The 27,040-nt window shown below is 46.3% G+C and overlaps 1 long non-coding RNA gene across 1 annotated transcript; it reads left to right on the top strand.

Moving 5' to 3' along the window:
* Positions 1–15,157: 15,157 nt before the first annotated feature.
* On the top strand, positions 15,158–26,346 carry LOC120993404. The gene is made up of 4 exons (XR_005777250.1): positions 15,158–15,167; positions 16,713–16,719; positions 17,307–17,313; positions 26,170–26,346. It is a non-coding gene; the product is annotated as an uncharacterized LOC120993404 (long non-coding RNA).
* Positions 26,347–27,040: the final 694 nt, after the last annotated feature.

Below are 27,040 nucleotides of genomic sequence, written 5' to 3' on the forward strand. Positions count from 1 at the left end.
CCTGGCACGTCGAATAGGTTCTGGAAAGCTTGTTGGGTGCAGCGGAAGATGGGGTAGCAGTGGAAAATGAGGAGTCAGCCAAGGAGGAGGTGGAAGATGGAGTAGGAGGAAGAGAAGAGGAGGCAGGCCTGCATGCAATCCGTGGCGGTAAAACCAAATCCACACGGGTGCCACGGGTTGCATGTTTGACAGCCGTCAGAAGGTTCACCAAGTGGGCAGTAAAAGTTATGTACTTTCCCTGCCCATGTTTGCTAGACGACGCTTCTGTGGTCAGATGTATCTTGGCACTGACACTGTGTGCCAGAGATACATTCACTTTCCACTGAACATGGCCATATAGCTCTGGTATGCCCTTCTGAGAGAAATATTTCCTTTCCGGGGACCTTCCATTGCGGTGTGCCAATAGTAACAAATTTTCTAAAGACCTCCGAGTCCACCAGTTTATATGGCAATAGTTGGCGGGCTAGCAGTTCCGACAAGCCAGCGGTCAGCTGTTGGGCAAGAGGGTTATCCGGCGTCATCAACTTTTTACGTTCGATAATTTGGGCCACGGAAGCCTGCCTTTTGCCAGATGAATGCGGCGACGGCACGGTGGAAGGTGGAGTGGAGGACAAATGGGAAGAGAGAGGAGAAGGAGAAGAGGCAGGACGTTGAGCGCCGGGAGTGTGGCTTTGTGGGTTCTGACGGTGTTGCTCCCACTGGGCTCAGTGATGGGAGGCCAGGTGCCTTCTTAAGGTGGTCGTCCCTAGGTGAGTGTTGAGCTTACCGTGACTTATGCGTTGACAGCACAGGCTCCAGATGGCAACACTGCCCACACTGCGGAGCCATGTGCCGGCGTCCTAGGAGCGCCAGATGTGACCGTGCATGGTGGATAGCTCGCTCCAGATACATTTGCAGTCTGCTTTTTGCCTCCTATGCACTGCGAGTTCTGCCTGCTTCTCCTCCTTCTACCCCCTATCAGCTGCTCTGTCTCTCCCTCTGAACTCCCCTCACCTTCCTCTCTTGTGGGCATCCACGTGACATCCATCCACATGTCATCATCGTCACCTTCACCACCACTGACATTAGAGATCTCGGAGTAGGCAGCAACAGCGGGACATCCGTCCTTGGGCTAATCTGGGTACTGTCATCAGAACACAGGGTGGCGGACGTTGCTACCTCCTCTTCCTGATCCGATGCCAAGAATGGCTGTACATCGGTAAGGTCTGGGAATGGATGGAAAAATAATTCCTCTGACTCGAGTGTAGGGGCTATGGTGGGGGTGGTGGTGGTGGTGTCTTTGGGGGTGCACACAGCAGAGTGAGGAGGGTGCAGATACAGAGGATGAGGAGGGTGCAGAAACAGAAGGCTGAGTGAGCCACTCAACCAACTCTGGTGCGTCCTTTGACGTAATCGCACACACCTTCTCCAACTTCCCACTTAGGTTCCGGGATGGTGCACCTGCCCGACCCCTACCACCCCTGCAGAATGGCATGCCTCTTCCTCTGCCTGTCATTTTCAAAATGACCCTGTGAAAAAGTCCCTATAGAAGAGCAGTATTTGTGGAAGCAGGTATATCGCAGGCCTCAATCAATATTTGGTGGTAGCTGGTATATCAAACCCCTTAATCAATATTTGGTGGAAGCTGGTGTATCACAGGCCTCAATCAATATTTGGTGGAAGCCGGTATATCAATCCCCTCTGTCAGCATTTTATGGAAACATGTATATAGAACCCCTTAATGAGTATTTGCTTGAAGCTGGTATATGAAACCCCTTAGTCAATATTTGGTGGAAGCTGGTGTATCGCAGGCCTCAATCAATATTTGGTGGAAGTCGGTATATAAATCCCTTCTATCAGTATTTTGTGTAAACAGGTATATAGAACCCTTTAATGAGTATTTGCTGGAAGTTGGTATATCAAACCCCTTATTATTTGGTGGAAGCCGGTGTATCGCACGCCTCAATCTATATTTGGTGGAAGCCGGTATATCAATCCCCTCCATCGGTATTTTGTGGAAACAGGTATATAGAACCCCTTAATGAGTATTTGCTTGAAGCTGGTATATCAATCCCCTAATCAATATTTGGTGGAAGCTGGTGTATCGCAGGCCTCAATCAATATTTGGTGGAAGCCGGTATATCAATCCCTTCTATCAGTATTTTGTGGAAACAGGTATTTAGAATCCCTTAATGAGCATTTGCTGGAAGTTGGTATATCAAACCCCTTAATCAATATTTGGTGGAAGCTGGTGTATCGCAGGCCTTAATCAATATTTGGTGGAAGCCGGTATATCAATCCCTTCTATCAGTACTTTGTGGAAACAGGTATTTAGAACCCCTTAATGAGCATTTGCTGGAAGTTGGTATATCAAACCCCTTAATCAATATTTGGTGGAAGCTGGTGTATCGCAGGCCTTAATCAATATTTGGTGGAAGCTGGTATATCAATTCCCTCTATCAGTGTTTTGTGATTTTGTGGAAACAGGTATATAGAACCAGTTAATGAGTATTTGCTGGAAGGTAGTATATCAAACCCCTTAATCAATATTTGGTGGAAGCCGGTGTATCGCAGTCCTCAATCAATATTTTGTGGAAGCAAGTGTATCACACCCCTCAATCAGTATTTTGTGGAACCAGGTATATCAAACCCCATGATCAGTTTTTTGGGGGGCAACAGGTATATCACACCAGTTACAATTAGTTATTCCAATAGCGTTTGTCCCTCTATCTAGCTGCGGTATCTCAGCAGAACCGCACACAACTGCTGCACAATACAATTGCACTATAATATACTTTCTATGTTAGAAGGTATATTATAGGTATATCACAACCCTCAATCATTTTTTTGGGGGGGGCAACAGGTATATAACACCAGTTGCAATTAGTTTTTCCAATATCGTTTGTCCCTTTATCTAGCTGCGGTATCTCAGCAGAACCGTACCCAACTGCTGCACAATACAAATGTACTATAATATACTTTCTATGTTAGAAGGTATATTAAAGGTATCAGAAAAATAGAAGAAATAACAGCAGGCACTACTGAGCGTAATATAATGTCAGTAACACTCTTCCATCGGTCGTGCTCTGCTAGAGCAAACAGTCCAATAATCGCATATATATAAAATAAAAGAAAAACTCACTGAATCTTCACAAAACGTAGCTTTATTGTAGGTTAAAACACAGCAGGTGTGGGTCACAAATGCAGCAAATTAAGGCATCACTGTGACGTGGTGGAGGAGCACAGTAAATACCTGTCTCCTCTCCGCACGACAGGTAAATCAATCATGCATATGGATCACCTCTGTAAGTAAATAGAACATTAAAATGATAAAAATCTAACAAAGACAGCAAGGTCATTTCTGTCATTAAAACCTAATGCTCCAATGGCATCGGTTTTAATGATCCATTCGGCCGCTCTCTGTAATAGAATACGTTTCCTGTCTCCACCTCCCGTAGGTAAATTGACTCTTTCGATGCCTACACATTTTAACACCTCTTTGTTACCTTGATGCACATCATTAACATGTTCTATGAGGTGCATGGAACCGATACTTGTTGCAATCGATCTCTTATGTTCTCTAAACCGCACATATAGAGCTCTGTGAGTTTTACCTATATAAAATCTCTCACAGGGACAGTAGATCACATAAACTACACAGGTTGATTTGCAGTTAATTAATTGTCGAACTACATGCGTCTTTCTTCCCATCTAAATATGTGCCCCTATGCGCATGGAATTGCACATTGCACAGTGTCCACATTTGAAATTTCCTACAGGACGCTATTTATCCAGTCAGGTGTTATTTGTATCAGGGAGATTTGTATTGGTGACAATGTCACCTATAGTTTTGGTATGTTTAAAGCTCACAATCGGATTGTTCTTGGTTTTTTCACTCATTTGTTCATCTTTCTGTAACATATGCCAATTGCTTAAAATCACATTTTTAACCCCTTAGGGACACAGCCTTATTTCACCTTAAGGACCAGGCCATTTTTTGCAAATCTGACCAGTGTCAATTTAAGTGGTGATAACTTTAAAACACTTTGACTTATCCAGGCCATTCTGAGATTGTTTTGTTGTCACATATTGTACTTCATGACACTGGTAAAATGAAGTAAAAAAAAAACAAAACATTTTTATTTATAAAAAAAATACCAAATTTACCAAAAATCTGTAAAAAATTGCAAATTTCCAAGTTTCAATTTCTCTACTTCTATAATACATAGTAATACCTCCAAAAATAGTTATTACTTTACATTCCCAATATGTCTACTTCATGTTTGGATCAATTTGGGAATGATATTTTAATTTTTGGGGGATGTTACAAGGCTTAGAAGTTTAGAAGCAAATCTTGAAATTTTTCCGAAATTTTCAAAAACCCACTTTTTAGGGACCAGTTCAGGTCTGAAGTCACTTTGTGAGGCTCACATAATAGAAACCACCCAAAAATGACCCCATTCTAGAAACAACACCCCTCAAGGTATTCAAAAATGATTTTACAAACGTCGTTAAAACTTTAGGTGTTCCACAAGAGTTAATGGCAAATGGTGCTAAAATTTCAGAATTTAGATTTTTTGGCAAATTTTCAATTTTAATCCATTTTTTCCAGTAACAAAGCAAGGGTTAACAGCCAAACAAAATGCTATATTTATTGCCCCGAGACTGTAGTTTACAGAAACACCCCATATGTGGCCGTAAGCTACTGTACGGGCACACAGTAGGGCGCAGAGGGAAAGGTGCGCTGTATGGTTTTTGGAAGCCAGATTTTGCTGGACTGTTTTTTTTTACACCATGTCCCATTTGAAGCCCCCCTGAAGCACCCCTAGAGTAGAAACTCCATAAAAGTGACCCCATCTAAGAAACTACACCCCTCAAGGTATTAAAACTGATTTTACAAATGTTGTTAACCCTTTAGGTGTTGCACAAGATTTAATGGAAAATAGAGATACAATTTCAAAATTTAACTTTTTGGGCAGATTTTCCATTTTAATATTTTTTTTCCAGTTACAAAGCAAGGGTTAACAGCCAAACAAAACTCATTATTTATGGCCCTGATTCTGTAGTTTACAGAAACACCCCATATGTGGTCGTAAACTGCTGTACGGGCACACGGCAGGGCGCATAAGGAAAGGAATGCCATACAGTTTTTGGAAGGCAGATTTTGCTGGACTGGTTTTTTTGACACCATGTCCCATTTGAAGCCCCCCTGATGCACCCCTAGAGTAGAAACTCCATAAAAGTGACCCCATCTAAGAAACTACACCCCTCAAGGTATTAAAACTGATTTTACAAACATTGTTAACTCTTTAGGTGTTGCACAAGATTTAATGGAAAATAAAAAAATAGAGATACAATTTCAAAATTTAACTTTTTTGGCAGATTTTCCATTTTAATATTTTTTTTCCAGTTACAAAGCAAATGTTAACAGCCAAACAAAACTCATTATTTATGGCCCTGATTCAGTAGTTTACAGAAACACCCCATATGTGGTCGTAAACTGCTGTACGGGCACACGGCAGGGCGCATAAGGAAAGGAATGCCATACAGTTTTTGGAAGGCAGATTTTGCTGGACTGTTTGTTTTTGACACCATGTCCCATTTGAAGCCCCCCTGATGCACCCCTAGAGTAGAAACTCCATAAAAGTGACCCCATCTAAGAAACTACACCCCTCAAGGTATTAAAACTGATTTTACAAACATTGTTAACTCTTTAGGTGTTGCACAAGATTTAATGGAAAATAGAGATACAATTTCAAAATTTCACTTTTTGGGCAGATTTTCCATTTTAATATTTTTTTTCCAGTTACAAAGCAAGGGTTAGCAGCCAAACAAAACTCATTATTTATGGCCCTGATTCAGTAGTTTACAGAAACACCCCATATGTGGTAGTAAACTGCTGTACGGGCACACGGCAGGGCGCAGAAGGAAAGGAATGCCATACAGTTTTTGGAAGGCAGATTTTGCTGGACTGTTTGTTTTTGACACCATGTCCCATTTGAAGCCCCCCTGATGCACCCCTAGAGTAGAAACTCCAAAAAAGTGACCCCATTTTAGAAACTACGGGATAGGGTGGCAGTTTTTTTGGTACTAGTTTAGGGTACATATGATTTTTGGTTGCTCTATATTACACTTTTTGTGAGGCAAGATAACAAGAAATAGCTTTTTTGGCACTTTTTTCTTCTTATTTACAACATTCATCTGACAGGTTAGATCATGTGGTATTTTTATAAAGCAGGTTGTCACGGACGCGGTGATACCTAATATGTATACCATTTTTTTATTTATGTAAGTTTTACACAATGATTTCATTTTTGAAACAAAATAAATCATGTTTTAGTGTCTACATAGTTTGAGAGCCATAGTTTTTTCAGTTTTTGGGCGATTATCTTGGGTAAGGTATGATTTTTGCGGGATGAGATGACGGTTTGATTGGTACTATTTTAGCGTACATGCAACTTTTTTAATCACTTTTATTACCTTTTTTGGGAAGTAAGGTGGGCAAAATTTCAATTTCCTCATAGTTTTTATTTTTTTATTTTTATGGCGTTCACCGTGCAGGGAAAATAACATGACCGTTTTATATATCAGGTCGTTACGGACACGGCGATACCTAATATGTGTAGTGTATTTTATATATTTTTTTTTTATTCAGTGATAAATGTGTGGTTTTTTTACTTTACTTTTCTCACTTTTTTTTTTTTTTTTTTAACCCAGACCCACTTGGTTCTTGAAGATCCAGTGGGTCTGATGTCTGTATAATACAGTACAGTACACTATATAGTGTATTGTACTGTATTTTACTTACACTTTGTCTGAACAGATCTATGCCTTTAGCAAAGATCTGTTCAGCACCATGGACAGCAGGATGCCATGGGAACCTTCCCCGTCTGCTCAATTGTGGCCACAACTGAGCAGATGGGCAAGGGTAAGGAGGGGGGCTCCCTCCCTCTGTGACCCCATCCTGTCTGGGGGCTGCAAAGGCACAGCAGCCCCCCGAAGGGAGAGGGAGGGAGCTCCCAACTGTTAACCTCTGCTCTTCCATACCGCGGTCCATACGGACCGCGGTATGGAAAAGGTTAAACGGCTGACATCACAGCACAAATGTCAGCCGTTTATACCAGAGTGTCAGCAATGTTCTGACACTCTGGTATACCCACTGGCCACCAATGATTATTCAAGAGGAGGCGGGCGGGGGATCGCAATCTCGCCTGCCGCACCGCCCGCCTCCCGCACCGCCCGCAACCCCCCCTGCACCACCCTCCGCCATAAAATCACTCAGGGGTGCAGGGGGTTTAAAATCTATATTTTGGGCATGTTAAAGTTTCTGATCGCCGAGGGGATCAGAAACTGCAGAAAGCGCAGCAAACTGCAGGTCTGAATTGACCTGCGGTTTGCTGCGATCGCCGACACGGGCGGGTCACGGGACAGAAGAGGTACAGTTGGTAGGAACAGGGCTAATCACCCTGCTACTACCCTCTTGGTAGGATTAGACTGGTCCTACTTCTTTTCAGGAGGGGGGCTTCTTGAGTAGACAGCAAATGTAGAGGATGAACATGCCAGAGCTTTTACTCCTAGGGACTGTATCCAGTTCTCCTGTGAGACCATCACTCCAGGGAGAGCGTCAGAATAAAGAACACTTCTTCCAAAAAGCTTCAGTGTGCCTAAACAGCAGAGTGATCAATTAAATCACAGCTTTACAGACACTGCTGCAGGTGAGGGACTATGGCTCAGACAACCATCACCTAGAACAACCACAAGGCCAGACAAACATCAAGTCTGTATCTCAAAGTGGACACCTATATTCACAAGTGCCATTAATTTGCCACACAACAAGCCACAATGCCTTCTCATCTGGTAACACCTTGTATCTAATATTGCTGGTTCTGCTAGTGGATAGTGATCTATAGTTTTACAACCTTTGCTCTATGGTTACTGCTCATACATTCTGAAAATGTTGAATATCTTTATAAGGCAAACAATATATATATTTTTTTCTCCTGTGTCTCCTGTTTCCATGTATAACAACAATCTCATTATTGTTTATATTTATTCAGCAATTTATTGAATTTGCATTTTTTTTTTACAAATCTATAACCCGCTATATCTGTTCCCATCTTACATATATAAGTCATTTTACCTTATATACAGAAAAAAATAGACCATATTTTTATCTAAACCATAGAATGGAGATGTATAAATAAACCCATGCAAATTACAAAATAAACTAGATATGAGAAATATTTAATTGGAGCTTTGATCTCCTAATAGTTGATGTATTGTAGAAGCTTTTCAAGCTCTGCTCTTTTAAACAATGCGACTAATGGATCCCATCTAATTGGTCTTAAAGCTCCTTGTGAGGGTAGAAAGCTCAGCCTCTCCCTTGAAGAGGCTCACTTTCTATGCACTGAGCACAGAGGTATGAATTATTAAGAGGGACAGTGATGGAAGAGACCTTTCGCAAAACAAACTAGAGAGTCCATTAACATAAGTTGAATAATCCATAGCAGATTGCTCATGACCAATCAATAGAGGGATGGAGGATGAGATAAACACAAGATCATTACCTATGCATGTTTAATGCTTGGCGATTAACCCTTTCTATCAAGGAATTAAATTTTCTCTGGTTACAATTTGCAACACGTGCTAGAAAGTGAACAACAATATAACAGGACACCAAACAGCAATGGTGGTGATATCAATGGTGGTGATATCACTCAACCATCTGTTATAATGCTTCTGCTTCCAAAGCACCTCCTTCCTTGGTCATATCTGTAACAGTGGTTGCAGATCACCAGTATTTGCCTACTCAACACCACGGTCCCAGGCTCCGTGCTCAGGCGAGCCCTGCCCTCCCTGGTCGCCTCTGTCATTGCTCGTGTCCATCTGCATTGCAGGACAGGTAGCAGCAGTAATCTGCTGCTGGTGTCTCTCCATGCACTGCTCCAGTCCTAAACTTTGTGTCTGCAGATGCTGTACCTTCTGGAATCTGCTCCACAGTTTCCTTTCTGCCAGGGACACAGCATGCTTTTTAGCCTGTTTCCTGTAGCAATTTAGTACATCACTTCCTGTGATGTAAGGGTTTTGCACATGCGACCTGTGAGACCAATCCCAGACATCCTGCTCCAATATAAGTAGTTCAGCACCCTTCCCAGTGCCTGAGCGTCAAAGGTCCTTGTGTCCTGCAAAGGTTGTTGTTATCTGTGCTTATGTTCCTGTATACTTGACCCATGCTTGTGTTTCTGGACTCCGCGACCTGTTTGATCCTTGCCTGCTTTGCCTCAACTCTCCTGTTGATTACCTTGATTGCCTGACCTGTACCTGTGCCACTTGACCTTACCCATTGCTTGTTTGACTTCACCTCTGCCTCATACTTCGGTCCTGCACTGTCACTCCTGGTTACAATTTGGCCTAAAAACTAGTGTTAAGCACGAATATTCGAAAAGCAGATTTTTATCTCGAATATCGCAACTTCGAGAATTTGTGAATATTGAGAATATAGTACATCATAATAGTATATTCGTCATTTTTTTTCCCATCTGAACACATTACGAATATTCAAATAACTAATATATAGTACTATATTCTATAGTGCTATATATTAGTTTTTGACACACGCCTATATTTATCACGTAATATTCGCATATTACGCAATCATTACCTTGCCGATTTTCGAGTAAAAATACGGTAATAAATGTAGAATATAACGAATATTCAAATTCGCAAATATTCGACGAATATTCTAAAAAATATTCACGAAATATCGCAAATTTGAATATTGCCCCTGCCACTCATCACTACTGATAACTACGACTGTACCTCTGGTACCTTGCACTGGTACCAGATGCCTCGTGTGCCAGTCATCTTCAGGAGGACCTGGGGTTCCCCATGGGAAAGTCTATCCCCAACATCTGGGGTACTGTGAAGAACAAGGGGTTCACTTAGACAAAGCCTTTAGAAGAGGTTGGTCACATGGCACAGTGACTGCAGTGCTCAATTTTAAAATCTGACCCCATTTTAGGTAGAATATTACCAGAGTCCCCAAAAATAGTGTACAGAAGAGCAAGGACGATAAAGGATCAAATTGTCCACAGCCACATTGGGGGAGAAAATCCTGTGCAAAAAAGATTATACCAATTAAAAGGTATTTTTCCTTGCAAAAAATATATAACCTGCAAAACTGTTAAGATGCTGAAGCAGGATAATATTTATTCAAAAGACAGAACAAAATATGATATGAAACAAATGTCGTCTATCTGATAGAATATCCTTGTGGACAGCAATATGTGGGGAGGACAGAGAGGAAATTAAAGGTCAGACTGGGCGAGCACATTAGGAAAAATCAATTGTGATCCAAGAGGTGTGAAGGCTTTAGCTGTGTATCAACAACAAAGGAATTGGAGGTCCACTTCCCAAAAAGAAACAAAATATATATTTAACCTCAATTCCCTATCCCCAAATGGGTTAAATGTGGAGCTAGATTTGAACTGTTTCCTGTGAGTGTCTTTGGATAGAAGGGGGGAAGGGTTTCATTAGATTGCAAACAGCCCTTGAGAAAGCCGCTACTAGCGAAACCGGTCGTGCAGAGGTATCTGCGTTTTTATCATGATATGCTTTTTAAAAGATTCACTTTTGTGAGTATAACCAAATAAAACAAACTCTGTTACTGTTACGTCCTGCACGAGGTGTTTTCTCTCTCTATTTTATCTCCTGAGTTGGCACTTTTGCACGAGGGTCTGCAACATGAGGGTCCGCATCAATGACAAAAATTCCAACAAAAAATATGTATCTCAATCAGGGGACATTTTAGCTGAGGGAACGCAGCAAAACCACAAACAAATGCTGCACTACCCAAATGCACTATATAGAAAGTATATTATTGGTATATAACACCCCTGCCTCAATCAGTTTTTTTGTGGGGCAACTGGTAAATCACACCAGTAGAAATTATTTGTTCCAATAGCGTCTGTCACTATCTGTAGCTGAGGTAACACAGCAGTTTTTTTTGGGGGGTAACTGTTATATCACAACAGTAGAACTTATTTGTTCCAATGGCGTTTGTCACTATCTGTAGCTGCGGTAATGCAGCTAAACCGCAAACAAATGCTGCACTACCTAAATGCACTATATAGAAAGTATATTATTGGTGTATATAACCCCTGCATTATCTCAGCTACAGATAGCGACAAACGACATTGGAACAAATAATTTCTACTGGTGTGAAATACCAGTTGGCCCCTAAAAAATTATTTGTTCCAATTGCGTTTGGCACTCTGTGTAGATGCGGTAAAGCAGCTAAACCGCAAACAAATGCTGCACAATACAAATGTACTGTAATATACTTTCTATGTTAGAAAGTATATTATAAGTATATCACACCCCTCAGTAAGTCACACCTATCGATAGCACACCTATACCAGTCCTTAAAAAGACTTTTGTGGCCCTATTAGCTAGCGTTTAGTGTCCCTAACAGTCTTTCCTTGCTCCACACAGCAACCTCTCCCTACACTGGCAAAAGACTCAATGTAAAATGGCGGCCAGATCAGGTTTATTTATAAGGTAGGGGGTATGTCCATGTTCTGAAATGTCTCAATTGGCTGACCTGTACCACCTGATGGATGTGTCATGGGTCAAAGTTCTTCACAATGTAAAAGAATATGGCGCCGGCGGACATCGCCATATGTTCGCCCGTTTGGCGAATCTTGAACAAGCAAAGTTCGCCGCGAAACGACCGTTGGGCGAACCGCAAGGCCATCTCTATTGGCCAGTACTGCAGACCGGCTTATCAGGAGGGGAGACTGAGTATCACAAGTGTAGCGGTGAGATTTACACTCCAAGTCATCATACGCTATTGCTTTTCTATGTCTCCCTGATCACAGGAGTGTTTTGTGACTTGTTCTGAGCTGTATGTGATCCATGTATTTTCTTTTGATTTTAACCCATACAGTACCAGCGGCGTACATGTACGGCGCTGGCTAATGTGTTTAAAATACCAGTGCCGTAGAATTACGGCACGCTGATCGGGCAGGCCGATCACCTACAGGGGTCCGGCAGTCACTGGTAGCCGGACCCCTGCTGTATGCGCCAGCATCAGTGAAAACACTGATGCCGGTGCATTAACCCTAGATGTGTCGCGGTCAGTGCTGACTGTGGCACGTGCGATGTATAGGGAGGGAGCTTAGGCATCATGGCTGCCTTCCTGTAAGCCTGTAAGATCCAGACTCCTGGATCTCACAGGCAAGCAGGCTGCAAGTATATATCACACACACCAAGCCTTATTATAAAGGATATGAGGGAGCTCATCTATGGACAACAGATAGACAATTAAGGCATACCATAAGACATGATGAAGGGTAAAGGCAGCAGGCATGAGACAGGCTAGGAACCTCGACGCGCGTTTCGCCTCAGCTTCGTCAGGAGGTAAGTAAGAGTGTGACCATAACCCCCTATTTGTATCCACCATGTAGCTCCAGGGCATATGATCGTGATAGGTAATTACAACAGCTGATACTTACTATCGAGCGCTCCATGCCTGATGATGCACGCCGAGTACATCATGGCGACGCCGCACTCGTCAGTAGGAGGGGTGGAACGCAAGCTATGCGCTCCAGCCCGCCTCCCAAGGAGATGTAGCGGCGTCCCCACGTGACTCGGCGCACAGCGCATCACAGCACAGCGCTGTATCAGCCTATCCGATCACAGAGGTATCCGAACTATATCTAATGTATTAGCCACAGTCCTTCACACTGGGGAGCCCTGTATGGGGAATCTACATAGGGGATATCAATTGTTCAGAGGGCGTAAATGGAGAGCTGAATATATCTGAATACATTTAGGAATAAATACCATTAGGAGAGAATGGATATACAACATCACGGTTATTGCGGAGCTGAATACATCTGAATACATCTAAGCATAGATACTATTAAAAAAGAGTAAGTACATAATATCACAATTATTATAACATATCATTCGGCACTATGAATATCACATAATTTGGCCAAGAGACATGATATCATATTAATATAATCATGATACCATACATGATCAGAAGAGCACAAGTGGCATGGAAAATACATAAGATACACTATATAATCACACATATCATGATTATATCCTACTATCCTCAGGCCCCAATATAGAAAAATAGAAAATGCATAATATTTTTTCCCCATAACAAACAGAAGGGATAAATTACTTCATACATGAAGATCTAGTACAGACAATCTTTTTAATGATATCATAGTGAAAGTGTCATAATTCGTAATTTTGGTGCAAAGCATAACCGAATTAACAAAAACAACGTGGTCATGCTGTCAACCCGCCTAGATCGGCAGTATATATCCTCCCATATAAAGTGCTACGTGCATAGAGAATAATTAGCAACAAAAATACAAAAATAATTCTCCTTAATCATTTAAGTGAAAAGAATTTTGCATAGCCAGTGTGACTGGGGCAGCATTGCCCTAACATCATAAATCACATCAGCTGTACAATACCCATAGTGTAATTAGGATGCCAAGTGAATAACAGTGACAATAGGCCCACAGATACATAATGGTCACAAAGTGTATCAGATACAAATCATAAGTATAAAGGTCCGTCCAAATATTTCCATGGTAGTCCGTCTCCATGTTCACAATGTATATGGATCATCTCTCTCCTCACAACTCTCCAGTCATCACATAATATGGCCACACAGAAAACTGTCTAAGTAAAGAAATAGTTAAAATCACTGAAAAAAATCAGCATAGAAACTTAACTAAATAAAGGATTTGAAACTCAACGCCTCATTCGATCCGTGAGGAGTCACAGTGTTGAGCAGAACCATCCATTTTGATTCTTTTTGGAGGAGACAACGTTTTATGTTGCCCCCCCCCTAATCCCCAGTTGTACACGGTCTATCCCTTTAAAGGAGATGCCTCTAGGATTACAGTTATGGGCTTCCCTAAAGTGTTTTGCCACTGGTTTCAGTTTTTTGAGCTTGTCATATTCAGTGATCTCAGCGGCCGCCTTAATATCACGAATATGCTCCAAAACTCTGGTCTTGAGTGCCCTTGTGGTCATCCCAATGTAGATCAGACCACAGGGGCACTCAGCATGATAAACCACTGCCTCTGTTTTGCAGGAAATATGATGTACAATTTTGTACTCCTTCTCCCTACTTGCCGATGACGTCTTCTATTTCGGTGATGTCATCGGCGAAGGCGCACTGAGGGAGTTCTGAGGAGACGAGCCTCCTCATCTCAGAGCGCCTGCGCCGAATCAACACAGGCGCGCGATTTTTGAAATGCCGACAGGGCTGGCCGGAGGAGGAGATCCCGGCTGGCCCTGTCAATCAACAAGAGGAGGGGGCGGATTTCTGCAGCAGCTACCAGCAAGTAGCCGCCCTACTTGCTGGTAGAGACCGAATTTGCATATGATAAAACTTCGTTTTTTGAATAAACTGCTGGATCAATGTAAGTAACACAATTATATTTTCATTTGTGTTAGGTGCTTACGGTAGTACAGAGAAGAGCCCTGGAATGCAGGGAAAGAAATGCAGTCGGTTGTGGTGTGCCGAAACCGAGGACGAGGTAGGCCTAAGAAAGAAGAGGGCCCACCCAAGGAAAAGACATAAAAGAAATGAGTTGTAAATGAGTGGAGTGGTGGGAGGGACAAAGCTCAGACCTCAGACGGTGCAGGAGCCAGGTAAGGGGGGTGCCCTAAATAGGCTGGAGGCGGACCTCAGCCCCTCCCACAAATCCAGGCAAATGCCTTAATACTTGTGTTAGGTGCTTACGGTAGTACAGAGAAGAGCCCTGGAATGCAGGGAAAGAAATGCAGTCGGTTGTGGTGTGCCGAAACCGAGGACGAGGTAGGCCTAAGAAAGAAGAGGGCAAAAATGGAAATAAACCAGTTTATTTGTAACCAATAAAACATGTAAACAGCTCAACCCGACATGCTTTGGAAAGCCACCCTTAACTCTTGCGCTGGATTGGGAATGTATCGTGCGTAAGCGGACGACTTCCAGCGTCCCAATTTCTTGATAACATGGGCAGGGATGTTGGCACTGGAGGCCGTGGATGCAGCTCCGATGCGAAAGGAGTGCCCCGAGTAGTTGGCCGCGTTAAGGCCCAGTTGGGTGAGAAATGATCTGACATGGATCATAAAGGTGGTCGTGGTGAGCACCGATCCATGAAGTTGAAGTAGCGGTTGAGAGGGTAGGAACCTGTGAAGCTGACTGTATGTGTCCAGCACCCTCACCGGACACCATTTGTTGTGCGTGGGGTAATATGAGATGTTGACAGGTGAATGCTGACTACTCTTGGAGTGAGGTAAGGTCAGGACGTAGTGATCCAGGTGTTTAGATAAGTGGGAGACAAGGAGACAAGATGAGGTTTGGGATGTGGAGGTGGTAGTGAATTCCCCGGGCCTCAGGAACCCGTAGAAGGCTAAGTAAATAGCAGTTTTGATGACCGCGTTGGTATTTGTATCAAAAGGCGTGGCGTCCAGCAGGTCGGATAATGCCTTGAAAACATGACTGTTGATGGGCAGCCTTTGGGCTGGACGTGCGGGTTCCGTCTTCTGAATGCCTCTGAGTATTGTTTTGATTTGGTGGGAGGCCATGAAGCTGGTGTAGTTAGGGTGCAAGATTAGCATATGATGTTGAATGCCAGTAAGATACAGTTTGATGGTGTTGTATGACATTTTTAGTTTGAGGTGGCAAAAAGAAGCAAATCCCAAAACAGACGTCATGATGAAAGGGTGCGTGATGTTGTGTTCTACCAGGAATCTGTTGAATAGCGTGAATGCTCTGTTGTATGCTCTATGTGTATTGACTGATAGTGAAAAGTGGGACAAAGACTGGCTATGCCGCATGATGGCCTCTAGTCCAGAATGAGTTGCTGAAATGACGGGGTGCTGGAGGCAGTGGGTGATGCTGATGGGAGATCCTGATGAAAAGCCTGAAATTTGAAGCGAGACAAATTGTCAGCAGCCGAATTGCACACCCCCGGGACATGGAAACAATGCAGGAAAAAATTGTTGCAGGCGGCCAGCCAAGTAAGTCTTCGCATGAACCTCATGATTGTGAGGGATTTAGAACGACCTTTGTTTATGATCTGGCAGGTTGCTTGGTTGTCCGAGTAGCAGCGGACCGCCAGATTTGCCCATAAATGACCCCACGCCACGGCAGCCGCTACGATGGGATAGATCTCAAAAAGCGCTGAGGTAGTGGAGAATCCTTCCAGACCCTGGACCTCAGGAGGCCAGCTGCCCCACAGCCAATCGTCCCCAAATATGGCCGCAAAGCCTGTGGTAGATGCCGCATCTGACCAGATAGAGGGGGAAGAGTCCGACAGCTGAGGGAGAAACAAGCTCCTACCATTCCAGGTGGACAGAAATCTCCTCCACATTCCCAGATCCGCCGCAGCGTGGGCATCCAGGGGAAATCTGTGCGAGTCGTGTAGGAACAAGGGGAAGAGGTGCAGAAGCCGTGAAATAAACGAGCGACCCTGGGGTATGATGCGCATGGCAAAGTTCAGGGAGCCCAGCAGGGACTGTAGTTCTCTGCGGTTGCAGGTGCCGAGTTGAAGATAGCCGTCTATGTGGGTGAGGATGTCCTGGATCTTCCCGGACGGCAAACTGGCTTGCATTGAAGCTGAATCCAACTGGATACCCAGGAAGGTGATGATCGTGTCCGGCCCCTCTGTCTTCTTGGTGGAGAGGGGGACCCCCAGTTCCTTGAACAGCTTGATGGTGGCTCTGAGGCTGGAAGGAGGGGAAGTGTTTTCTTCCACCAATAGGAAGTCATCAAGGTAATGTAAAACCAGCGGGCATCTTGCTATATTCAATAGCAACCAGCATAATGCTTCCGCAAACACGTCGAAGATGGCCGGGCTGCTTTTGGACCCGAAGGTCAATCGGGAGAAAAAATAATAATCCCCAGACCACTTGATGCCATGCAGGTGCCACAGTGTAGGGTGAATCGGAAGTAATTTGAAGGCGTTGGCGATGTCGGTTTTGCTGAGCCATGCCCCCACCCCTGCTTGACTGATGGCCGTGATGGCGTGATCTATGGTGGTATACTGCAGAGAGAATTCCTCCGAGGGAATGAGGGAGTTGAGACTGGGGTTGCCCGTCCCGTGAGGTGCCGATAGGTCGATGATGAGCCTCTGTTTCTGGGAAGATTTCCCAGTGACGACGCCAATGGGGTTGGTGCGCCATGTGGCGAATGGGGGAGTCTTGAAAGGACCTAGCACAAAACCCTCTGTTACCTCTTGGGCTATGAGGGCGTCAATGGCGGTGGGGTTGTGTAGAGCGGATAAAAGATTGGGACATTCCAGGGTGCCTGTTGGCATATACAGGATGCCCGTGTGAAATCCTTCTGTCAATCCTGAAACGAGGAAATCTGATAGATGCCTGGAGGGGTGTTGCGACATGAGCGCGGTAAAAACTGGCATGTTGATGGTTGTTAGATACGGTTTTGTAAACATTTTATTTGGACACATGGACTTGGCATGTGCCCGGAAACATTTGGTGCATATATGTAACAATTTACATCCGTTATAATTACAGGACCCCTCATTGAAATTATTGCAAATCATGGATTTGCCTAGAGATTTGATCGGCCGACCCAGCTTGTCCCGGGCCAGTCTTTCCGGGACCCCGGAGGGACCAGCTGCCTGGGAGAGGCCCTGTCTGACCGACGTGTTCAGGCAGAAATTGGTGGTGTGGGCCGTGGAGGAGCAGTGCGCACAGGCTGGGGTCCTGAGGCCTGCGAAGTGGCGACAGAATATGACCGTGTCGATCCTCGCCCAGTTGGAGCGGACTCCGTACTGGGAGAAGGCCCCCGCCACCTTCGCCGAAAAAGACCTGTGATAGTCATAAAACGCTGACCCTCCGTATTTGTTGCCCAAGTCCACCAGTTTGTGTAAGTAGAGGTCGAATTCCTCCCTCCTGTTGGGGTAGACCGCACAGATGACCTCTCTATAGATTCCGATGGCCAACACGAATTCGGGAATGGTCAATTTCCTATTGAGCCGGGCATCCCTGGACTTGACCACAACTGATACCTCGTCGTAGGCATAAGTCGTGTTTTCGACCACGTCCTGGGAGGCAATCAGAAGGGAGGCCAGGTTTACATCCTTACCTTCCAGGATATCCCGTTTCAAGTGCTCAGGAATCATATGCGCCGGGTTGACTTCCTGGTCCTCCACGCTAGTGGACGGCGTGATCACCGGTAAACCGGCCGGTGCCGGTGATGCCGCCGGTGGCGGACCTGCCAAGGAGAGGGTCGTGGTGACCGATTCTAGCCTTTCCAACCTGGCGTTGACCGTTGACATAGACGTCATCAGAGAGGCCAGCATGGCATGGATGTCCCCGGTGCCGGACTGGCTGGGTCCTTCCCCCGCATCCCTATTATTGCCCGATGCGCGCAGCAGCCGGAACAGTTCAGCTTTCCTTGCCGTGGCGGGGAAGGGAACATGCCGTTTCCTCAACTCCGCCGTGATGCGTGGAATTGTCCAGGACCGGATGGACGCTGGACTGGCTAGATCGTCTCCCGGGGCGGCAGTGACCGATCTGGCAGGGGTGCCAGGTAGGGAGAAGTTGTCTAACCCATCCAGTGACATACTAAAAATAAAAAGTGGATTAGTATGAGGACACGCGGGATCGTGCTGGCTAGCTAGGCCGAACGGCGAAAAAATTATACTTGCATGGTGACAGATGAGGCCCTGCTAATTGCCAAGCGGCTTGAGAGGCTCTACCTATGATTTGGCGCGAGGGGATAATGAGGCCACTCGTGGTAGTGGCAGGAGCGTTGGCCTCTCGGTGACTGTAAGACAGGACTAGGGGAAGGGAGTGACAGGTGAGGCCCTCTCTATGCAACACGCGAGGCGGCTTACTAACGAGGTGGCGCGTTGGGCAGGTGCCTCTGTACGTTTGAGGCGGGGTGTCGGCCTCGCGGGACCACTAACTGCCGGCGAAGCCAAGAAGGGGGAGTACCTAGTGGGGTGATAGAGCCCCTAAAGCCAGCACGCTGAACCTAACCGGACCATCCGAAATGTAAGGAAGATTTTTGGTAAATGAGCAGGCGACCGTACCTGGCAGCAAGAAAAATTCTCCGGATACATGGTAGTGTAAAACAGTATAGGTTGACCGCCTAAAACAAAAAGGGGGGGGTAGACATAACATAGTGTGATGAAAATGCGCAAATGTATATGGTACATATATATGACCCGGAGGATCATGATGGTCGTTTATGAAATGACAGCTTGCGCCTGGTGTGACAAAACCCCGCGCCGCGTAGCCATGCCCAGGTGGAATATGCGTGCTTGCAATTTAATAGAACGTTTTTTGTTTTTTTTTGTTTTTTTTGGTCTGTGTCCCTGCACTCCCCTCCTACTTATATATTATGATGCAACTTTATAATGTATATATTTTTTATTCTTTCCCGCCGATAACTCCCCCCTGTGCTTGATAATTATTACTATCTTTGTGGGGGCTGCCGGGGTGATATTTAACTTTGAGGGGCGTGCCCTCCGCATCAGATGCGGCGCGCACGGCCGCCGGGACACTGCGCATGCGCCGACGATTCGCCGCGCATGCGCAGAACCCCGGCCGCGCATGCGCAGACCAGGCACCGAGACGCGGCCGGGCGCCATCGGCCGCGCGGCAGGAGGAGCGGTGACAGGCAGGAGGCGGCGGGGAGGGTATGTCTGTGCCGCCGCAAGCCCCCATGGAGTCTGAAATGACTAGGGGGTGTGTCGGCTGCACCGCCGCTGGCCCCTATGCTGTGCACGTGAATGCACGGGGGGGGGGAGCATGAACGTTAGTTGGCGAAGTTTGAGTAATTGTGTGATCATGTTTGGAAGTTTTTTATTGTTTGTGAAAAGTGTTTGTGAATGAAACCATTTATTCTGATCCCATCCGACCGGAGTACTTCCCCCCCCCCCCCACGCCGCCGGGACACCGCGCATGCGCCGACAGAAGCGCCGCGCATGCGCAGAACCCCGGCCGCGCATGCGCAGACCAGGCACCAAGACGCTGCCAGGCGCCATCGGCCGCGCGGTAGGAGGAGCGGAAAACAGGCAGGAGGCGACGGGGAGGGGATGACCATGCGGCGGTAAGCCCTAGTGGAGTTGAAAAGAATGGGGGGTGCCGGGTGTGCCGTAGCTGGCCCCTGCGCTGAGTACATGAATACGAGGAGAAGAGAGGAGGGCATGAATGATGGATGTGAGGGGTGAAAAGAACCAACCAGAAATGGGGAATGGGGTTGGAACCATCAGGGAGCTGACCGGAGTGACGGTCCTGTGGGGAGAAACCAGGATAGGCATGAGCAATGAGCTGCCGGTGATTGCTGTGAGAAGCCGTGACATGGGTGCAGCGTATGTGAAAAGAACAACAGAAATAAAGGGGGATTTAATCCAGGAATCATTGGCCGCATGCTGCCAGAGCTAGTGACCGGAATGGTGGTGGTTTATGAACCAATACGTATGACAGGTGTGACAGAAATGAATGCTGGTGACTTGTATGAAAAACCGTGACATGGTGCGCATTGATGAAATGAAATGAACCGTAACAGGGGCAACCGTGAGGCCCTGCTGACCCGTATGAAATAACTCACAGTTTGACGGGCAAACGCGACCCACAGTGAACCGAGTGAAGCTGGGAAAAGAACAGCAATGCTCCAAAACCAGAACCAGACGGCGACGAAAAAAGCTCTCAGAAAATCAGCGGCTCGCAGGTAAATTCCTCAGAACTCCAACAAGCGACTTCCTCTCACAAAGCTCAGACCTCAGACGGTCAAAGCTCAGACCTCAGACGGTGCAGGAGCCAGGTAAGGGGGGTGCCCTAAATAGGCTGGAGGCGGACCTCAGCCCCTCCCACAAATCCAGGCAAATGCCTTAATACATATCGCTATATAACTAATTTAACTAGCCCCAAAAAAAAAAATCACTTTAGTGGGGTGACAGAAGCCCTTTAAGATTTGGCATCCTAATTACACTATGGGTATTGTACAGCTGATGTGATTTATGATGTTAGGGCAATGCTGCCCCAGTCACACTGGCTATACAAAATTCTTTTCACTTAAATGATTAAGGAGAATTATTTTTGTATTTTTGTTGCTAATTATTCTCTATGCACATAGCACTTTATATGGGAGGATATATACTGCCGATCTAGGCGGGTTGACAGCATGACCACGTTGTTTTTGTTAATTCGGTTATGCTTTGCACCAAAATTATGAATTATGACACTTTCACTATGATATCATTAAAAAGAATGTCTGTACTAGATCTTCATTTATTAAGTAATTAATCACTTCTGTTTGTTATGGGAAAAAAATATTATGCATTTTCTATTTTTCTATATTGGGGCCTGAGGATAGTAGGATGTTGAGGAAAGTGTTGGATTTAAATACACTGTTAAAAAAAATAAAGGGAACACTTAAACAACACAATGTAACTCCAAGTCAATCACACTTCTGTGAAATCAAACTGTCCACTTAGGAAGCAACACTGAGTGACAATCAATTTCACATGCTGTTGTGTAAATGGGATAGACAACAGGTGGAAATTATAGGCAATTAGCAAGACACCCCCAATAAAGGAGTGGTTCTGCAGGTGGTGACAACAGACCACTTCTCAGTTCCTATGCTTCCTGCCTGATGTTTTGGTCACTTTTGAATGCTGGCGGTGCTTTCACTCTAGTGGTAGCATGAGACGGCATCTACAACCCACACAAGTGGCTCAGGTAGTGCAACTTATCCAGGATGGCACATCAATGCGAGCTGTGGCAAGAAGGTTTGCTGTGTCTGTCAGCGTAGTGTCCAGAGCATGGAGGCGCTACCAGGAGACAGGCCAGTACATCAGGAGACGTGGAGGAGGCCGTAGGAGGGCAACAACCCAGCAGCAGGACCGCTACCTCCACTTTTGTGCAAGGAGGAACAGGAGGAGCACTGCCAGAGCCCTGCAAAATGACCTCCAGCAGGCCACAAATGTGCATGTGTCTGCTCAAATGGTCAGAAACAGACTCCATGAGGGTGATATGAGGGCCCGACGTCCACAGGTGGGGGTTGTGCTTACAGCCCAACACCGTGCAGGACGTTTGGCATTTGCCAGAGAACACCAAGATTGGCAAATTCTCCACTGGCACCCTGTGCTCTTCACAGATGAAAGCAGGTTCACACTGAGCACATGTGACAGACGTGACAGAGTCTGGAGACGCCGTGGAGAACGTTCTTCTGCCTGCAACATCCTCCAGCATGACCGGTTTGGCATTGGGTCAGTAATGGTGTGGGGTGGCATTTCTTTGGAGGGCCGCACAGCCCTCCATGTGCTCGCCAGAAGTAGCCGGACTGCCATTAGGTACCGAGATGAGATCCTCAGACCCCTTGTGAGACCATATGCTGGTGCGGTTGGCCCTGGGTTCCTCCTAATGCAAGACAATGCTAGACCTCATGTGGCTGGAGTGTGTCAGCAGTTCCTGCAAGACGAAGGCATTGATGCTATGGACTGGCCCGCCTGTTCCCCAGACCTGAATCCAATTGAGCACATCTGGGACATCATGTCTCGCTCTATCCACCAACGTCACGTTGCACCACAGACTGTCCAGGAGTTGGCAGATGCTTTGGTCCAGGTCTGGGAGGAGATCCCTCAGGAGACTGTCCGCCACCTCATCAGGAACATGCACAGGCATTGTAGGGAAGTCATACAGGCACGTGGAGGCCACACACACTACTGAGCCTCATTTTGACTTGTTTTAAGGACATTACATCAAAGTTGGATCAGCCTGTAGTGTGTTTTTCCACTTTAATTTTGAGTGTGACTCCAAATCCAGACCTCCATGGGTTGAAAAATTTGATTTCCATTTTTTTATTTTTGTGTGATTTTGTTGTCAGCACATTCAACTATGTAAAGAACAAAGTATTTCTGAAGAATATTTAATTCATTCAGATCTAGGATGTGTTATTTTTGTGTTCCCTTTATTTTTTTGAGCAGTATATATATATATATATATATATATATTTATAGAAAATCGAAAAACGGGCAGCACTCCAGAAAATAAAATGAAAAAGAACTTTATTCACCCATTAGGCAATGCAACGTTTCGGCTCCGTGCTAGAGCCTTTCCTCAAGCTTGAGGAAGGCTCTAGCACTGAGCCGAAACGTCGCATTGCCTAATGGGTGAATAAAGTTCTTTTTTCATTTTATTTTCTGGAGTGCTGCCCATTTTTCGATTTTCTATATACAGGGTTTGCTTATCCCCATTTGGGCTTTTGCACCCACCCGCTCTTCAACTTGATATATTTGTACAAAATGATTTGCCAAGCATCTCTAATTTATAAGTATAGCATTAGCAATTATTATGCATTTTTGTACTTTATTTGGTTTGCAGAGAGCTGTTGCATGTTTTGTCTTACAGTGTTGTTCTCAGTCATAGCAACGTGCCCCTGCGCATTGGGATGTGCTGACTGACCCCATTTTTCTTTGCAGTTTGTACTGGAGGTGTGGCTGACACCTCAGTCGTGCACTCCTGACCAACTCGTCTGCTGATTTTATTCCAAGACACGGAGGCTTCCTGTTGCTATAACTTCCTTTACTGACAACCACAGCAGCAAAGAAAAAATGAAGATATTAACATATTGCCATAGCAACTGTCCCTCCCCACACAGTAGACCCTATATAATGTCCATCAGTCTTCATAACTTCCTCTTTCTTTGCTGCTGCCACAAGCTAAGTATACTCTAATCTTGCAGCATCTACTATAAGTATTGTAGTTCATTTTGTGTTTGTTCTTTTATTATTATTATTCAGGTTATCGCAGGGGTACACTTATTTATATTAAGGTATATCTATTTAGGTTTGCTTCCCCAGGTTTTGCCTGCCGTTTTCATTGTTCGTTCCCTGTGCCTCCTGCTCCTGTCTCCCTTCTGGGAGCGGGATCGGGGGCCGCATGGGTTAATATCTTATCTCCCTCTACCCTGCGCGATCTACCTCCTCCCTCTTCCCCCCTCTAGTCTCTGGTGGGGGCCAGGCGCCGGTTCTGTTAGCGCTTACCGCCTTTGTCTCTCAGTTTCCAGCCGGTGTCTGGTGCTGGAGCCGTAATCTCGCGAGACTTCGGCCGCCTGTGATCTTGCGGCGGCCATTTTCTTGTGGTCTTTTTTCCCTTCTCTGTTCTTCCCTCTAGTGCAGCTTGTTCCCTCTCGTCGGTAGCCACGCCCACTTCCTCCCTGGGCTTGTTCCGTTCTGTCTCTGCTCCTGTGTGCACACTTGCTGGGTGACTATCCTCTGTGTGACCCTAATTCTTCAGTTTAGTTAGTTGCTAGGTGGTTTTACAGCCCCCTCTTTGTGTGACCCATCTGCTTGCTTACTGGCCACTTTTCCCTGGGCATATATATTATACTGTTGTTATCATGTCTTATACTGGGCATCCCTCAGAGACAGGGAGAGACGCGCAGGTCTCTTCTCCTGCTCCTGCAGCCGCTGGCACCGCATTCTCTGCGGAAGCCTTTCAGCGGTCAGTGTCTGAAGCCATTATGGCTGCTATGGGGACCGTTACCAATACCCTAACCAGGTCCATCTCCGATGCCCTCTCAGCACGCCCTGGTGTCTCTAGTGACACAATACAAGCTGAAATACCTGTACCTCACGCCTCCAGAACCACTTTGATTGGTGAGACCAATGCCACCCCAGAGAGCGCGTTATCGCGCAAAAGAGCCTCATCCCGCCGGGCAGAATGGGCGCGGAATTGGAAGTGTGCGAGAACGCACCCTGAAACTGAGATCGACTCTGAAGTCGACTCTGATGAGGAGGTGAGATTTGAGGACATGGTTTTCCCTGAGGACGAGATGTCCGATTCTGCCCCTGCCGACTTGGTTTCGGCTCCTACCTCTACGCCTCTGGGCGCTTCGTCCTCGGACGTTATACAGGGTCCTTCGGGCGTCCTAACCGACCCCCTTGGAGGTCCCCTTTTTGACCCCGACAATCTCCACCACCCTAGATCTTCCAAATGGCTTCCCCTTGACCATGTGGCACAATACCTAGAGGCTCGGGTGCGTTGCCCTCTATCTAAAGAGGCTCGCAATAAGATGAAAGCAGAATGCCCTAGACCCATTGTGGCGAATAAGGTTTGTGAGACCCCGTCAGTGGATCCAAAAATGATCCAATTCTTATCTAAGTCTGGGTGGAACCCCAGAAAGGGCCTAGAATCGGCCTTAAAAGCATGCCAGGACAAACTCCTGGACGCTTTCGGCCCACTGGCCAAGATCTTTGACATGGCGGAGATAGCCAGAGAGTCCAACACATAAGTGGATCCGGAGGAACTCCGTGGGTGGATCCAAAGGGCCATCTGTATAGCAGGCAACATCAACAGTTCCCTGTCTATTGAACGCCTTAAGGCTATTTTGTTTAAAATTGAGCCCAAATTAGTGAATTTGTCCCTCACTGAGGCTGGAAGTGATGCTCAGGGTCTCCTGTTTGGGGATTAATTTATTAAGGACATGGGAAAATTTGTCGGAGCCTTTACGGCCCTTGACAAGGCTCAATCTTCCATGAGGAAGGTATTCCAGGGCCGTTTTTCCTCAAGGGCCGGCAACTTCTGGGGCCGCTCTGCCGGCCGCTCCTCCTTCCATGCCCGAGGCTCGGGCAGAGGCTCCTATGGTCAAAGACCCTTTAATCAACGATCCTCCTTCCAGGACGCAAGGCCTTCACAGAGTTTCTTCCCATCCCGAGGTGCTCCTAGCCGAAGACCGTTCAGAGGAAACTCCGGGTTTGGTAAGTGTTCCTCGTCTTCTTTCTTTTCCAGTTCGTGTAGGGGGCAGACTCCGACTTTTTTCTCATGCTTGGGAATCAATCACGTCGGACGGCTGTGTGTTAGCCACTATCCAGGGTTTCCAGATAGAACTGGTTCAGTCCCCTTATCATCTCCCTGCTCCCCCTCCCATTCCAACGTCCGGGCCTGCGTCACTGGCCATAGACAAGGAACTCTCAGACCTCTTTCTCAAGGGCGCAATCGAGTTGGTGCCTTACCCTTCGGTAGGTCTGCTCAGCAGTATTTTCTTGGTACGAAAGAAAGGGGGGCAGATGCGCCCCGTCATAAACCTCAAACCGCTAAACAGGTTCGTTCGTTACAGGCACTTCAAAATGGAGGGTATTCACCTACTCAGGGATCTCCTCCTTCAAGGGGATTGGATGGTGAAGTTAGATCTCACTGTCCCGGTCTCGAGGTCATCCAGGGATCTCCTCCGTTTCCTGTGGAAAGATCAGGTTTGGCGTTTCACTTGCCTTCCCTTCGGTCTGTCTTCGGCCCCCTGGTGCTTCACCAAGGTCATGCGCCCAGTGGTAGCTTGGCTCCGCAGTCGCGGGATCAGGTTGATCATCTACCTGGAAGACCTCCTTCTTATGGCCCAGGACCCCGCTGTTCTCTGCTCGCAGTTACAGGTAACTATGAACCTCCTATCCCGTCTAGGTTTCCTCATCAACTACGAGAAGTCGTCCCTGGACCCATCCAGAGTTATGGAATTCCTAGGTTTTTCGGTGGATTCCGTCTCGGAAACTCTCAGCCTCCCTCTGGCGAAGCTCCGGTCCATACGCAAGGAGCTACGCAAGATGCTGACCGCTCAACGGATTACACTTCGTCACCTGGCACGGATCATAGGACTCCTCTCCTCATCCATCCAAGCAGTGTTTCCGGCTCCTCTCCATTACCGGGCTCTTCAGCGCTTGAAGCACGCGCATCTACAGACCGGGGCTTCGTACGCGGATACGATCTCGCTGGATCCCGAGACTCGGGACGAGTTACGCTGGTGGATCTTGAACCTTCAGGCATGGAATGGGAAGGCGATTTGCGGTCCTCGTCCGGATTTCACCATCGACTCCGACGCCAGCCTTCTCGGGTGGGGGGCCCACTGCGACGGAGTTTCCACTGGAGGTCCCTGGTCTCAGGAGGAAGCTTCACTCCATATCAACGCCCTGGAGCTCCTGGCCGGATCTTTTGCCATCCGCAGTTTTGCCAAGCACAATGCCAGCGCCTGCATTCGCCTACGCATGGACAACGTGTCGGCTGTCCGATATGT

The sequence above is a fragment of the Bufo bufo genome, chromosome 3 (assembly GCF_905171765.1).
Source record: "Bufo bufo chromosome 3, aBufBuf1.1, whole genome shotgun sequence".
Taxonomy (NCBI): Eukaryota; Metazoa; Chordata; class Amphibia; order Anura; family Bufonidae; genus Bufo; species Bufo bufo.